General features: G+C 42.6%; 1 protein-coding gene across 2 annotated transcripts in view; it reads right to left on the bottom strand.

Moving 5' to 3' along the window:
* Nucleotides 1-17,031, bottom strand: part of STK38L (serine/threonine kinase 38 like) — an 82,658-nt gene extending 65,627 nt beyond the window's left edge. Inside the window, exon 1 of one of the 2 annotated variants that reach the window (XM_003792471.2) lies at nucleotides 16,851-17,031. The gene's annotated coding sequence lies outside the window, so the exon portion shown is untranslated. The remainder of the gene's footprint in view (nucleotides 1-16,850) is intronic. The other variant, XM_023514663.1, reaches the window with a different exon arrangement.
* Nucleotides 17,032-17,638: the final 607 nt, after the last annotated feature.

Below are 17,638 nucleotides of genomic sequence, written 5' to 3'. Positions count from 1 at the left end.
AAAAAAAAAAAAAGAAAGTAAACTATTATATAAGCTGAAAATGAATTTAAAAGAATAACCTGGGAAATGCTCTATATCTGTACAGGATTTGATGAAATCCCAGATTTAAACTTCTGGGCTTTAGAATAGTTCTCAAAGTTCCATCACAGGGAGAATCCAGGAAAGAGACAATTAAGGAAAAAGAATGAGTCAGAAAAACATAAAGAAAGGTACGACCCAACAATATTGCTCCTATTCACTCTAGTCACATAGAAAAGACTAACACTTGAAATGGTTTGGTCTAAGAAATAGAATTCTGGCTATAAATTGCAAGGATATTAATGACAGAAAATGGGAAGCATCTGAAAAGACTAGCTACACAAAGAGCTCTTCAATGAACTTAGATTTTAAAAGACACAGAAAGGATAAGAGGGATATATAACATGGATGCCTATAAAAGAAAAACAGGATGGTATCAGGAAGTAAAAATGCCCACAATGAGCTGAAGTTAAGAAAATCATGAAGAGTTACAAAATGGGCTTTTGAATGTATGTCTAGAAGAGAAAATTTATAAAAGGCCCGGATAAGCTGGTTAGGTACATGGTGTAGTTAATACACGGCAGGGGAAGAAAAGAAAATCTTCACTTTGATTTTGTGTTTAAAAACCCTTACCCTTAGGCTCAGCACCTGTGGCTCAAGCGGCTGAGGTGCCAGTCTCATACACCTAAGGTGGCGGGTTCCAATCCAGCTCGGGCCGCCAAACAACAATGACGGCTGCAAACAAAAAACAGCTGGGCATTGTGGCAGGCATCTGTGGTCCCAGCTACTTGGGAGGCTGAGGCAGGAGACTCACTTGAGCCCAGGAGTTGGACATTGCTGTGAGCTGTGATGCCACAGCACTCTACCCAGGGGACAGCTTGAGGCGCTGTCTCAAAAATATCTTATACTTGGGGTGGCGCCTGTGGCTCAGTGAGTAGGGCGCTGGCCCCTTATACTGAGGGTGGTGGGTTCAAACCCAGCCCCAGCCAAACTGCAACAACAACAACAAAAATAGCCCAGTGTTGTGGTGGGCGCCTGTAGTCCCAGCTACTCAGGAGGCTGAGGCAAGAGAATTGCCCTAAGCCTAAGAGCTGGAGGTTGCTGTGAGCTGTGACACCACAGCACTCTACCGAGGGCGACAGAGTGAGACCTGGTCTCCAAACAAACAAACAAACAAATAACAACAACAAAAACAAAAGCTTATACTTGAATACCACCTTACAATTTATAAGGATCTTTTACATATGTCTATTTTATAACTCCCTCGGAAGCGGGTACCACCTCTATTTTATAAGGAGAACTCTCAGCTCAGCATGCACCCCACCACTCAAGCCCCATCTCTCTTCTCAGCCAGAACAACGTTGGGACAGAAGCACTGAAGCCAGGTAAGGAGGCCATGAGAGCTGCCCTCCACGCACTGCAAATCTTCTGAGAAGGCGCACTTCATATCATGAACTTGCACGTGGATTTTGCTGAAGGCTGTAAGTCAGTGGTTCTCAACCTTCCTAATGCCGTGGCCCTTTAATACAGTTCCTGTGGGTTGCGACCCACAGGTTCAGAACTGCTGCTGTAAGAACTCTTTGACAAATTATGAAGACCAGAGAACTCTGCTTAAAGACAGGAGACAAACGACTCATCTTTCAAAATGAAGAAAAAAACATGAACATTACAGAAGAATTATGAATGTTATAAAATCTTAACTGTTGTATTTATCCTTCAGCCTGAAGAAAATTCAAGAATGATTATAAAACAGGCTTTGAATAGATGGAGATGGGTGATCACTGAGAATCAGCATGGACTCAGCCGAAAAAAATCTTGCCAAGTAACTTTATGTCTTTTGTTGGCAAAGCTATAGGGCAAATTATGCAACTCTCTGAAAGGTATTTAGCAAGCTCCACTCTCCAAGTCTCTGGGGGAAGAAAGGAGATATGGGCTGAGCAGCAGATGTATTTACAACTGATTAAACAACAAAACTTAGAATGCCCATAAGTAAGTTCTGCAACTCACTGGACTTAGGCAACACTATTACCAATGATCTGAATAAAACTTTTGATAACATCCTTATTACAACGTAGGGATCATTGGAACCTGGGGAGAAAAATGAAAAGTAGGGCAGGAGTTAACCAAAACAATTTTAACAGAAGATTAACTTTAATGAAATTTAATAGAGAAAATGTAAAGAATTATATTTGGGCTCAAAAAAATCAAATGTATAAATTGTGACAAACTATTGTACATATGAAGAACAACTCAAGATTTTTGTTGAGTAAAAGTCTGACATAGGGCAGGGCCCATAGCTCAGTGGGTAGGGCACCGGCCACATACACTGAGGCTGGCGGGTTTGAATCCCACCTGGGCCTGCTAAACAATGATGACAACTGCAACAAAAAAATAGCCAGGCATTGTGGTGGGCGCCTGTAGTCCCAGCTACTTGACAGGCTAAGGCAGGAGAACTCCTTAAGCCCAAGAGTCTGAGGTTGCTATGAGCTGTGACGCCACAGCACTCTACTGAAGGCAACATAGTGAAATTGTCTCAAAAAAAAAAAAAAAAAAAAGACTGATATAAATTCAAAGTGTGAAATGGCTGCCCCCAAATTTATACAATCTTAATCTTCCCGAGTTGATAAATATATAAAGTCAGGAACAAGGGAGATGAATGCTACATTCTGTACCCTACTGGTTGCCTCCTACCTGGAGGAGTGTTCAACATTTGGCAGTGCCCTATCACCGCACAAAGGGGCAAAGTAAATGCCCTCATAATTTGAAAAGTAAGTTACCCTCTGGGAATAACATCATCATGAATCAAATGGATTGGTAGAAATTAGCCATCAACGTAAGTTAAGTCCAAGAAAATACGTGACTGAAACAATCTGGGGATGCTCAAGTCAATCACAAGTGAGCAGGGGCTCGGTGCCTGTGGCTCAAGTGGCTAAGGCGCCAGCCACATACACCTAAGGTGGCGGGTTCAAATCCAGCCCAGATGCACCAAACAACAATGGCTGCAACCCCAAAAAAATAGCCAGGTGTTGTGGCAGGCGCCTGTGGTCCCAGCTACGTGGGAGGCTGAGGCAGGAGACTCACTTGAGCCCAAGGAGTTGGGGTTGCTGTGAGCTGTGATGCCACAGCACTCTACCCAGGGGGACAGCTTGAGGCTCTGTCCTCCCGCCCCCCCCCCCAAAAAAAACAAACAGGTGAGCAGGGTGTAGTTTCTGGAAGGCAGGACCGGAGTATGAACTAAGAAAGCTGAAACCTCGTCAATCGTGTTTTCTTCTGGCTGAAGAATGTTAACAGAAGCGAGTTCTGTTAATCTGGGGTTGTGGGGGAGCAGGAGTCTAACATGCAAGACTCTGCTGGCATCCCCCCAACGCTGATGCTGAGGGACACTGACCACACCCTGAGCAGCGCCGGGGCATCCTCCTAGGCAGGCTCCACCAGGTCAGCCTAACCTGGCTTAGTGACACTTCCCATTAGGATTACCTGTGTGATTAACGACTGGCTTTCATGTAGATTGTCCTGCAATGGTGAGAGTGTGGGGAGCAAACCGCGAGCTTCATTCTATTTACAGTTAGATTATCAGTAACTCATTGACTGCCATACTAGAAAAATTTTTTTCCCTGAGACCACAGTGTTTTATTAGGTCAAGGTACGTCAAGAGACGTGTGAGTTATGTATGTTTCATGAGCCCCGGGCTCAAGACTAGTGTAAGTTATATGCAACTTACATGGCAGTTAAATTCACTAATTGGCATTCTGTTTCTATGTCAGTCTTCCCGTCACTTTCTATATAAAAGTAAATTCCTGTAATTCTGATGACTTTTGGACACACGCAAAGAAATTCACAGCTATAGACCTGGAAGAACAAGGTCTATACCTTAAAAATGACGATCCAGGCTCTAACCATGCGAGAAGCCCGACCTTTCCTTATGACAACTCTATTTGACCTACAACTAAAACACGCATTTTAAGGGAGTAAACCAACAAAATGAAACACATAGATGGGAGAGACTAGAAAAGCAAAAGTTCTGGAATCTGTGACTGTTTTAACAAATTAAATGAAGCTGCTTAGCCTGAAATAGAAAAGATATGAGATAGCTATCTTCAAATACCACTCCCGTGGAAATATGAAATTATCTCTAATTCTGAGATAAGAAGCGGCTGAAAGTTACATAAGGAAGAACTTTCCAATTAACACTGTTCCATGCCTGGCACATAGTAAATGCTCAACATTGTTACTTATCATTGTGACTGAAGATACTAAAAAAAGAAAAGAAAAAGAAAAATGCACCAGCCACTGTAGTTTCCCAACAAGCAGCGCCTCACTGCTTGACACTTGACAGGAGGTGAGAGCTCGTGGAAGGCCTCCCTCAAAGAGGAAAGGCCTAAGCAGAACACTAGAGAAAGCCAGAACTATCCAAAAAGTAGAGTGTGAGACCCACGGTAAGAAAAGCTAGTGGTTCAGTATGGGTAGAAGGAATGGTGCAAGTCAAGACAGAAAACTATCATAAAAAGGCACTGCATCATGAAGGAATCTGTACGCCACGCTGCGGGGTCTGGAGGCGCATGGAGAATTACTGGAAATTCTAAGGGTGCGAGTTATATGATCCCATTTATGTTCACAAGAGCCTCAAGGCAGTCACATGGATGATGGATTGAAAGAGGGCAAAGCTGATGGTGGCAGGGAGAGATGGCTGGTTCAATAGTCTGGTGCCTGAAAGAAGACACTGGCACTGGAGAAGGAGCAAAGACAGAGTTTCAGAGGTAGCAAGGAGGACTCAATAACTGGCTGATGTGGGCGGTGCCTGTGGCTTAGTGAGTAGAGCGCCAGCCCCATATACCAAGGATGGCTGGTTCGAACCCAGCCCCGGCCAAACTGCAACAAAAAATAGCAGGGCGTTGTGACAGGTACCTGTAAGTCCCAGCTACTCGGGAAGCTGAGGCAAAAGAATTGCCTAAGCCCAAGAGATGGAGGTTGCTGTAAGCTGTGATGCCACAGCACTCCACCAAGGGCAACAAAGTGAGACTCTGTCTCTAAAAAAAATAAAAATAAAAATAAATAAATAAATAACTGACTGATGTGAGCCATGAATGAGGAGGAGTATAGGGAGATTTCCAGGCTTACGGCTTATTACGTAACCAGAATAATGTCACACATCGAGAGAGGCAAGGAGCATGACAAAGGTTCTGGGAAGGGAGAAAACAGAGTCAGGATCCAAGTTGGAGCAAAGTTATCTGTGGAACACATCCAGAAGACAGATGGAAGTGAAGTCTCAAACTCAGAAGAGAGGCCAGAGCAAGACACACAGGGTTGGGGTCATCCAGCCAGGGTGGTTACTGAAGGCATCAGAGCCATGAGCACCCACACCCACACCGGCTGGGGACAGAAGACTGGAGAACACCAGCCCATTTAAAGGAACAAAAGTTAGCCATACTGTGATTCGTTAAGTTCCTTGTTTTTAGATAAGAGACTTAAACTTTAAGGCAAAGACTAAACATCACTTGTCAGAGATGATGCAGAGGGGTTCACAGCACAGAATTGGACAAGATGATGTCCACAGCATCTTTCAACTCCAAAAATGAATCAAAAGCTTCAATTCAATACAGCATTTCTTACAATCTGAGAAATAACTTTGTACCACCATTACAGAAAAACTAAAATCATACCTATTTTCATTCTTCTAAATCCTAAGAATAAATTTTGAGTTGCTTGAAAATGTTGTTCTCTAGTACCATTTTATCTTTTCTTTTTTTTTGCAGTTTTTGGCGAGGGTTGGGTTTGAACCCGCCACCTCCAGCATATGGAGCTGGCACCCTACTCCTTTGAGCCACAGGTGCCACCCATGAAAATGTTGTTTTCTGAAAGAGAAGGAAAACTTGGTTTACTTGAACAGGACAGCACAGGCTCTAGACCTAATGTCTTACCCCATTTTTTCCTTCTGTGGATCCAGTTATATTGTTGGTTAGTAAGAGAATGCAGTTTTAATACTACTAAAAACTCAAACACATGTTCCTAGTTGTTCTTCCCTTCACTTTCTGCCACCTTCTGTTTGATTGGGGCAAACAAATCTATGGATTTAGATCTGAAATCTTTTACTATATTTCTGAAATGTGCCTAGAATTTTCACCAATGTTTAGTTTCTGTTTCCCTTTCTGCTCAATTCCAAAAATAGAGAGACACAGGTATGTACACAATTCCTTTTATTAAAGTCAGAAATGCTGATTAAAAGAAACTGCCATTTTTGCCATAACAATATAGCCAGTGTATTTTTAGACAGGACGGTTGGCAGTTCAACTTAATCCTTAAACATGGCACTAGTCCCACCAAGTGGCACCTGGAACAGGTGTGAGAAGTACTTGACCTCTTTTATAACCATATCCTTTTTCTCCTGTCCCCACCCTAGTCCTCTCCTACCACTCTGCACAACTGCTATTGCCTTTCCTGTTCTTGTCTTTCACTTTCCTCCTGAGTGCCCATAAATTTTTATTGCCACCAGTCAGGGCACTAAAGCCAACACAGCTGCCAAACCGTGGGTTGGAAATACAACGGGTATAATTCTAATTGGAGGCTGCCATTAACTGTATGGTTGTCCTTAGGAAACACCAGAACCATATTCTGTTTTAGTGGCCTAATCCACAGGGCAATAAAGACAGCAACCGTAGAAAGTAACCTGTGTGCAAAAGAAACCTGCAGTGCCTTTTAGCTCTAGCAGTGCGCTGTAGATTACAGGTCTCCCAGTGGCCAGGACAGGAGGAGGAGGGGTAAGGCCGGAGACAATGATCTGAAGTTTAGAGGCATGCTAAGTCATTAAATTTTGTTATTTTAAAATATAGTAAGAGTTAAGAGTAGAGAAGATGGGGAAAAACCAAGAATCAAATCAGGATAAAAGGACTTCAACATGAGGTATTAAGTACTGGGAAATGTTTAAGGGTTCCCTAAGACCCCATGGGAAAGGTAATCAGCGGTGTTCCTACCACAACCCCCTTCCTCAATCACGGGCTCCTGAAGCGGTGACTACACGCAGCATCCTCTTCCCACATTAGCGGCTCTCAGCACTCAAAGGAAAGGTTTTTAGTGGATTTTTATTCCTTTCTCTGTCTAGTGCAGTGGTTCTCAACCTTCCTAATAAGGCTGTGATGTATTTTCACTGTTACAAAGGGGTCGAGACCCACAGGTTGAGAACCGCTGCTCTAGTGGATGGTATCATTACTTTTTCTGTTCAATTTCACAAAATGGAAGCAAGAGACAACTTGTCACTGGAACTGCACTTGCAGGCTAGGAGTGGGAGGCACCGAGCTGAGGAGCTTCCACTGGGCTGTAAGAGGCAAGAGAAATACTTCCTCACAAAAGCTGAGAGTGCCAACCTGGAAAAAATAAACATCAAAAACACAGCAAGCAAAAGCAAAAAAATCCAGCCTCGTGTCCCACCACTGAAACAACGCAGGTTCCATGCGATAATGTCTTCCTGCAGCCCGTTGGCCTGAAAAACTACTCACCCCTCAAGTCTGAGGGGCAACACTCCTGCCCCCTGGAAAGCTGCTTTCACTAGGCCAAACAGGCGTCCTTTCCCTGTGATGCACCTCTCACCGCTCTTTCATTACAGCAGCTATAGACAGCAGTTACATCTATACTGGGACGTGGAGCCCTGTGGTTGCCCGTCTGCTGAGGGATCACCACGTTTTCCCATCTCTACGTCTTCTGGTAGATAATGTGTAACTCGTACATAATTCACAGAGAAAGAGCTCCCTAGGTCTCGAGGGAGAAGGTGAAGAAGGGGCAATACCCATCCACTCAAGTCTCTCCTTTCCAATCTAGTTTGGAACTTCACTATCTATCTCCTACAATATTTAGATTAATCTCTTTATTGGTCTCTCTTCTCTGTAATCCCTTCCATATACACCACTGCCACCAGAATCTTCTGAAGTACAACTCTTGATTAAATGTACCAAATTCAGCAGGTGATGTTGCAGAGAACAAAAAGCTGAAAAACACCTATTCTCCAAGCTCAATGGGCTCAAATCCAACAGGGCACAGAGAGAAGCAGATAATTAACATACAATTTGGCAGGTGCTATACAGATATACCCAATTTATGCTAATCCTCTGCCTGGCATGTCCTTCACTCTTAAATGGTCAATACATATATTTTACTTCATATAGGAAGCTTTCCTAATCTCCCTAGCCAGAAGCAATCTCTCATTCCTCTGCTCCCACAGTGCCCTGTTACGAGCTTATCACCTTCTGTTTGAATTACAGTTATTTGGACCCATACATTATACCTCTTACTGGACTCATCTGTTCTAAGTGGAAGGGCAATACATCTTATTTGTCTCTATTTTTCCATGGTACCTAACACAGTGCCCTGCAAACAGTTGATAAATATTGAATTGATGACTAACCTCGCTAAAACATTTGAGTTTGGGATGCCTTTTGTGTTTGCCAGAATTAAAACTATCAATGGGTCAAATACATGCAATTAAGTACTAGAATTTTTCCACTCTAGCCACAAAAATAGAAAAAGTCTACTCTGTTTGGCTAGATAAGAGTCGACATATGGAGAACATCCTCAACCAGATTTGAAAATGTCCAAATGAAACAGATCTCTATTGTAAAAACACAGCAGAGGGCAACTCCCTAGCACTATAAACCCAACAGCCTCTGCTGACAAATACGGAAAAGTTATAAGGGGCTAACACGGCAGGGTGCTTCCAGAGTGGGATCAAATCGGGGGAAATGCCTCAGTAAGTAAAAACGAACACAGCTAGCAAAAATTAAATCTGATGAAACAAGTTACTGGTATAAGAGAATACTTCAAAAATGGGTCATTAATAAACTCTCTCCTCTCTCAAATGATACAACTTTCCATGATGCAGCTTATCCATCTTGCAAGTTTGCATTCAATCTCCTACAGGTTAGCATCTAATTTCCTACCTCATCAAACTCTTGTTAGAATTCCCAATTCTTTCATTTCACATTTAATATCTGTCCTCCCTCTATACCCATCCCTTCATCATTGTTTTAGTTAGAATCCAAGCAGTTGGGCACAGGCTGAGGTAGACAGCAACTAAACTAAGAATTGAGGACTCTACTATTTCAAGATTAAAAATGCAGAACTCAAATTCCAGCTTCTCAATTTTGACAAAACAAAGCTCAAGGCTCAAAACTATTAATATAGCTAGCACCTTTTAAGGAAACACTGTGCTATAATTGTATTTACCTGCTCTAATTGGCCTGAATGAAGTCAGAATATTTGATTATCCCATTTATTTCAGCATTAAAACTGCTGGGGGCAAGAACCTTGTTTCATCAACTAATTTCGTAGAGTCCCAGTAAACACTCTACTTGTAGGAGCTTTTAGTCTCCCAAGAAGACCAGTATGTTAAATAAAGTGTTTATTTTAGAGTCAAAAACCCCAAGATTAAATTCAGGCTCTGTCTCTTACTTTGATATCTCAGACAAGAGTTCCTCTCTTTACCTGAAAATGGGATTATAGTCCTATCCTCACTGCCTATCCCACATGACTGTTGTATGGATTAAGTAAGAAAATGTGTAAAAATGCTTCATAAAACTAGAAAGCACAAAACAAATATAAGGTGCTCCCAGTATTATTCTTAAAATAAGTGCTAAGAGCAAATCCCCCTCTACAGGAAATCTAAACATAGATGAATTATTTCTGTTTACTTTTCCCAAGAGAATCTGTTTTTGACATGCAAAATGAAAAATTAACTCCTAAAAGGTAAATTACCAAAGAAGGGGGAAGGACAGGGAAGAATGAAAACTCAGCTGGCACTAGAAGGGGTAAGAATATTAAAGAGAAAAGGAAAAGTTTTTGTAATAAAATGATGCAATACAAGAGAAAGCAAAGCTGGGTCTTAGGGATCAATTTCTGACCCACTTCCTGGGTCAGTCTCTTCACCTCTCTAAGCTCCAGTTTCCGCATCTGTACGTAGGCAGAGATAATAATTCCCAGGGTTGCTATGGGGATTAAATGAGACACTATATGGAGAGTACCTGGTACTGTGTCTGGTACACAGTAAATGACAAATGATTCCTTCTGCTGATAAAATTATTAGACCTATACCCTGATGGATGACATTCAGGAACAGAAAAGGAGCCAAGAACTTACAAAAGGGGAATATGAAATTCAGAGAGCTAAATCTACATTTCACCACTGGGAGACAAACTTTGAGAAATACAGATTATACAAAGCAACTTTCATATTAAAAGTACAAATTACTTGCTGCCTCTCTAGGATTGCTGAGGAATCTGGAGAACTGTAATCAAAATCTCCAAGTCATAAAAGCAGACTAGCAATGACGATATTCATAAAAGCAGAATAGTAGGCTCGGCGCCTGTGGCTCAAGCAGCTAAGGCGCCAGCCACATACACCTAAGGTGGCGGGTTTGAATCCCCAGCCCGGGCCCGCCAAACAACGATGGCTGCAACCAAAAAATGGCCAGGCGTTGTGGCGGGCGCCTGTGGTCCCAGCTACTTGGGAGGCTGAGGCAGGAGACTCGCTTGAGCCCAGGAGTTGGAGGTTGCTGTGAGCTGTGATGCCATGACACTCTACCCAGGGGGATAGCTTGAGGCTCCGTCTCAAAAAAAAAAAAAAAAAAAGCAGAATAGTAATGGGAGAACCAGACCGAAAAAAAGTGCTTATTAATGTGGGAAGCTTCTCTGTCCCAAAATCAATTTTCTAAACTTTCAAAGACGTAATGAAAGCTAGACTCCATAGCAAAGGCACAGCAACTCTGCATGCCAAAAATAGATAGTGTTAGGAATTATGCACAGTCATTTTAGTTTCTGTTATCTTGTTCTTTATTCTGGGGAAACGTGTCATATTTGTAGTTGATCTGAAGTATTAAACTTTTTAACTGGATCCTATTTAGAAATTGTAAAAGTAGTAAAAGTGTTTTAAGACGTAGGACAAATTCCCTTCTGAATCAGATGAACCGACAATAAATGACTTAAAATGCTACCTGTGTACAAGGGATCAGAACCTACATGTTATAACAGGTGAGAATTCTACACCTGTGAAATCAATGCGACTCATCAAAAAACTGGGAAACGAGGAAACCTTCTGCATATGTGGCCACAAAATCGACATCATTTTGGACTGCTAGTTGGTCTAGTATTAATTCAGGAGAAGGCAAGGCATTTGTTCAAGAAATCAAAAGCTTAAGCATACTACAAGTGCTACCAACACAAGCCACAGACAACTGCCAAGGCTAAAGCCTGTTGGAATTCCTACAATATTTGACGTGAATGGCCAGGTCACATATGAACTGCTAAGCTCTTCCCTAAGATCTGTGCAGGGATCATCTAAGAGGGAGGCTACCTGCCTCAGTGGACTTTCAATGTAGACAAAACCAGTCAATTGTGAGAACAGATTTCTATCAGCAAGGAGGTAAGAGTGTGTTTGGTTTCCCTTTAATGGACCAACTTACACTCCTTTTCACTAAGAAAAATTTCAAAACAACTTGTAAACATTTTAGGGCCACCTTGACATCTAAGCATATCCCTAAAATTAAGGGCTGAAGATCCTAAGGAGGGGATGGTAAATGGAAGTGGCAGGCCTACCATCACTACTAATTTTGGGGGGCAGGGGGGACCAAAACAAAGAAAACCACTTTTTTTTTTTTGAGAGATAGTCTCATTACGTCCCCCGCTATAGAGTGCTACGCTGTCACAGCTCACAGCAACCTCAAACGTTTGGGCTTACGTGATTCTCTTGCCTCAGCCTCCCAAGTAGCTGGGACTACAGGTGCCAGCCTCAACACCTGGTTATTTTTTTGTTGTAACTGTCATTGTTGTTTGGTAGGCCTGGGCTGGGTTTGAACCTGCCAGCTCCAGTGTATGTGGCTGGGGCCCTAGCTGCTAAGTTACAGGCGCCAAGCCTCTTTGTCTTCTTTTAATAATATAAATATGTACTTTAACTTCTGGCTTTAGTTCTGCTGCTTTTCTCATTAGGCTTTAAGCTCATCAACCATAAATTATCTTACTACAGGGGCTTTTTAGAACCTATCCCACTCAGTCAAGGAGAGAAGACTTATTATATTTGTTCACAGAGACTACGACTCTGGAGCTCTACTTGAAGTATGGGTTCATCAGAGGCACTGACAAAAGAGCTGAAGAGTCTGGATCTTACTAGAGGGCTAGGAAAGGACAAGTAGTATCCCTCTGCTCACCTCCACAGCTGCCCACCTCCTTAAGTTGACATAATTTTCATGGACCAGACATGCACCACATGTATGTATCAGTACAGTAAGCCTAGTTCCTTATCTTCACTACCTCTGTCTACTGACCAATTTGTTACAGCCACTTGGGTGGTCAACTTACAGAGATTCTACTGTACTTTTTTCTAACTCTTAAGTCAAATTGTATTTATTATGGTTCTAATTCTCAGATGACCAATAACAAACGTGGACTATACTTGCAACCTCATAAATAAAATCAGTTGGCCTGTTCTCTCAACAAGTACTTATAGTACTAAGTAGGCCTAAACCAGCCACATTTAATTTCTATAGCATCTTTTATTTCACAATCCCAAGGAACTTTCAGAGTGGCTCTAACATTAAGTACCAGTGATAGAACTCTCACTTTATACGTGTACAACACTCTATTCAAGACCCTGTTTCTGCCATGATAAGCATAGCTGTTTGTGGAAATAAAAACTAAAAGGGCTGGGACATTCAATCATAACTAAATTCCCACTTCATAATTCAATCCAAAAAATACCCAGGGCCAACTGTTTTAAAAAATTACAGGACAAAGCCAAGCACACTGGCACATGCTTGTAGTCCCAGGTACTCAGAAGGGTAAGGTGAGAGGACTGATGGAACCCAGGAGTTCAAGTCCAGCCTAGGCAACATAGCAAGACACTGTCTTTGAAAAAGAAAATTAAAATTACAGGACAAAATACACAATGATTCAAACATTCCATTAGGTAAAGAAGTTAATATAGATGTAAGTGCTCACTTCCAAATCCTTATGGGCACATATAGGTAATAAAGCAAAATTATCAGAAGTCCTACTCAATGGTTATATTTAATTTATACCAAGAACAACTTCCAAAAATAAGTTAAAATATCTAACATACCATAACTTATTCACCTGGGTTTTCATTATTTTGGAGCTCTTTCCAGAAAACTGATCCCAAGGCTCAGCACCTGTAGCACAGTGGTTACAGCGCCAGCCACATACACCAAGGCTGGTGGGTTTGAACCCAGCCCAGGCAGCTAAAACAATGACTACTGCAACAAAAAACAGCCAGGCGTTGTGGTGGGTGCTGGTAGTCCCAGCTACTTGGGAGGCTGAGGCAAGAGAATCGCTTAAGCCCAAGAGTTTGAGGTTGCTGTGAGCTGTGATGTCACGGCACTCTACCGAGGGCAACATACTAAGACTGTCTCAAAAAAAAAAAAAAAAAAACTGATCCAAAATTTAGATGCCACAGGAATGTATTTTCCCAAATCAATTCTTCGAAACCATAGACCTGAGAAAAATAATCATGAATGGGAGAGAAAATATGGACATTGGTTAAGAACAGCAAAACAGCTACAAGCCAGGAGTCCACACTGAAATCCTGTTTCAACCACCTACTGGCTATTCTAACCTTGGTACCTAAAGCTTACAAAGCTAGAATAATAAAAATACCTACTTTGTGGAGCTGTTATGAAAACTAAACCCAGGTAAATAAGTAGTACACATGAAGGGTTTAACAGCAAGCAGGCAGCATTACATAAAGTATTTGCTTATTATCATCATCATATGACTAGAGGACCCAAATCATCTACACAAATGCCTTTTCCAACTCAGTCTTCCTTAATCGGTCCAGTAGGATTTGATCTTCCTTGGTGTTCTCATAAAAAGCATCTTGTATGATATTTACTTGGGCAAGTACATTTCCCTCCCATTAGATTCCATCTCCTTGAGGACAGAGGCCTACAGTTCATCTGAGTGTACAGAGCAGCAAACACTGTCCATTGTTGCCTTTCAATTCCCTCCCTCTTAAGAGTCTAAACAACAATACCCTGTAAACTGGCAAACTTTACCTGGAGACAGAAGACTTACGTAACCGATGCACCTAAGTACTGGTTATATCTTGGTAAATAATATATTAAAATTTAAACAAATATAGGAGGGGGTTAGATGAACTTAATTTTTTTTAGCTACTGACCAAAGATATCTTCTTAATTTTAAATGTCTTAAAAGCTTGCGTTCATTATTTCATTCAAAACGACCATGGTACTTTTAATATAAAAGTATAGTATCATAATTTCCACATATGTCAAGTCTAACCTAATCATAACTTGCCCATCTGCTGATTTTAATGCAACCCCAGCAATGCTAGATGACAATATGCTTGCTTGATTCACCCTACACTATTTATGCAAAACAAAATCATTTCTATATTATATTGAGATGCAAATCTTTCTGGCTTGATTTGAGCCCTTTTTTTCCCTCTTAAAAAAAGTGCCATGGGGAGTAAGGAGGGTATAGAGGGTGGCGGGGAAGCCTCCAACTTATCTGGGATTATAAAGAAAGCACTTTCTAAAGCATGTTATCCAACTTCACTAACATGATGCAGCCCTGACTTTGAAAAAGGAGAACTTTTCTGAAAACAAATGGCTGGACTAAGTCCATTTACTTTGCTATTTTCTAAAAAGTACACTTTTCCCTTCATTCTTACAGCATCCTACCTTTAGCAATTGAATTTCCTACATAAAAACTACCAAGGACACCTGTTTGTTTGCACAAATAATCTTAGTCTCTATTCTCTGACTTATTTTAAGACAAACTCAAAATCAAAAGGCTAGCGAAGAACTGCGCCTATTTAATGTGATTTTTCTAAGCCTAATTTTTCCATTCCCAGGAGCAGGGAGTTCCAAAAAAGTACAAAAACTACACTCAACTTTGCTTCTCATTCTAAACACATCCCAAACAAATGGGAAACGTTACCAGCCATCCCAACAAGTAGAGAAAACAAAGCCAAGTGGAGTCAACCCCCCCAAAATTATTTATTTGTTTTATTTATGTATTTATTTATTTGAGTCCGAGTCTCACTTTGTCACCCTGGGTAGAGTGCTGTGGCATCACAGCTCACAGCAACCTCGAATTCTTGGGCTCAGGTGTTTCTGTTTGCTCAGCCTCCTGAGTAGCTGGGACTACAGGCGCCCACCACAACGCCCAGCTATTTTTGAGACAAGGTCTTGCTCTTGCTCAGGCTGGTCTCAGACCTGTGAGCTCAGGCAATCCACCTGCTTTGGCCTCCCAGAGTGCTAAGATTACAGGCATGAACCATCACGCCTGGCCCCCCTCCCCCCCCAATTTTTAATTCATTGTAACTTTTTTGAGATCAAGATTTTCTCTGATGAAATATATGCAACAAAGTTATGTAAATATCATAATTTAACATCTTATTTTGGACTAATTTCTCTCCCCTCAAATAGTCACAAGAGTGGTTAGTTCACACAATACTCTTGAGCCACTGGGGAGAGAGTATAATAAACTTAATTGTTTTACATATCCTGAGGCATGAAAAGAAAGGCCAGTCAAATTTAAAGAGGTTCCAGTATCCTAAATACATACACAGGACTGAGACAAAGAACTTCCAAAAATCTGCATTAGGTAAGCAAAACTGGACTTAAGAACAATAGACCCTACCTTAAAGTAGAGAGATCTGTCAAATTTAAGACCCTGCACCCTTCTCCAAAAAAAAAAAAAAAAAAAAAGACAAGGTCTCTCTCGCCTTACAATTCCCCTCTTAAAACTAAAAGGCATAACTTAAAACACTTAAACTCATTCATTTCAATTTTAATAGTAATAAAGCTAATACTCAGGCTATTTCCGAGTTAGTGGCTTCTATCAAACTTACTACAAGTTACATGAAATAGTCAAGAGTGTCGGTTCTGCATTTTACCAAGTAAGGAACAACAGCATCACACTTCTGGACAAGCTACCACTTCCAGCACCACTGGCCCTCATCACCACCCCCCGCCTTCCATTTCTTTTTATATCATTCCTCCAAACTTAGAACTCCAGAAGCGATTTCACCGAACAAAAGTAGCACCAGTAAATGGGAGCCCACTGGTTTTGAAAATAAAGTTTGTTCTTTTGCTGTGAATTTGGCAACTTTTTAAAGGTGAAATGTACCCTACCCAATCGGGTATGATCTTTCCTGCTCCCATACCAAACAACCACTCGTCGGTCCCCGACATTAAAAGTGGAAAGAGGAGTGGGAGAAATTGATGTTGCAAGGAAGGGTCCACCGGTTCAATGACAGGGACAGATTTTGAGACTGAACGCTTTAGACTCCGTGGCTTCTGGGAGACGGGAGGCTTTACTGTGTCTCTCTGAGAAATGTTTAGCAATCTGACGCATCAGTTTTTAGGAATGGTACACAAACAGCCCCCACAATTGAAAAGCCATGCCTAGAACCCTTCCTCTCCGTGATACCGGCTGGAGGACACGGGACAGGAGAGCTGGGGCTATTAGGAGAGAATTCGCGACATTTGTTATTGTTTATGAAGCCCAGGCAGGGACCCGCAGCAAGGTGCTCGGGGCCAAGGAGTGGACCGGGGAAGGCGCAGGGAAGGACAAAGATTCCTCCCCGGGCTCCAAGCTACCTCTCCGGACACACGGGGCCAGTAGCACCCCGGGGAATAAGAGGGCCAAGGCCGTCGCCGCAGCTTCACCAGAGACATTTCTAGCCCCCAAATTAGCCTACCTTCCCCTGTACACCCAAAGACACCTAACATTTCCTCCAGCTTCTGCTCGCAGAGTTGGGGCTGGGGCGGCGAGCCCGAGCCCCCTACCAGAGCGCCGCATCCGCGCACTCACCTGCCTCCGGTCGCGCCCGCGGCCGGCTCAGCCTCCGCACGGACCGCAGCCGGCCTGGCGCCCGTCCGCTCCCTTCTCCCCGCTCCGCCCTCGCCCCGCCCCCGGGAGGTGGGTCCCGAGGCCGCGCCGGAATCTCGGGGCGGCCTCCCTGAACTCTCGCGAGCCCTCCCTCCTCGGCTGCTGGTGGCTGGGCCAGACCGACTCGCCCTGACGTCATACACACCACAGCCGGAAGTAACCTTCTGTCGTCAACGCGGGCCCCGGCCCCACCCACCACCGCCTGGTGAAGACCTGACTGGTTCTGAGGGAGTTGGCTGGAATGCCCCTCACTTCCCTCTCTCACCAACCTTACCTCACTGCTTTTTTTTTTTTTTTTAACCCCAAACTGGTTCTTGAGAGTGGCCCAGTGTGTTGCGACAGTAGTCACACATCCTAAACGTCATCAGAGTTTTTCTCACTACTTCACAATGCAATGAAAAGAATGTTAGAAATGGAAAGGGACCTAGAGATAATCATGAATCCACAAATATTGCAGATTAGGAAGCTATGGTCAACACAGGTAGATGAGCTAACCAAGTTGCTTCCTCAGTAGCTATAGGAACCAGAAGCCACCAAGTTCCTTCACTCCATTGCTCTAGGCATGACTGGACTCTAGAGACTTGAGAGGAACTAGGATTTGGAAGGGCCACAAAAAATTTGGCAGCGTATATGCAAAACATGTTTGGGGTTTCTTGGAAAATTTAAAATAACTAACAATACTGGGCATCTTTATCAGTAGGATCTGAGAA

This window comes from Otolemur garnettii, unplaced genomic scaffold, assembly GCF_000181295.1.
Source record: "Otolemur garnettii isolate 467f Iridium unplaced genomic scaffold, OtoGar3 scaffold00057, whole genome shotgun sequence".
Taxonomy (NCBI): domain Eukaryota; kingdom Metazoa; phylum Chordata; class Mammalia; order Primates; family Galagidae; genus Otolemur; species Otolemur garnettii.
This window is presented reverse-complemented; position numbering and strand designations above follow the sequence as displayed.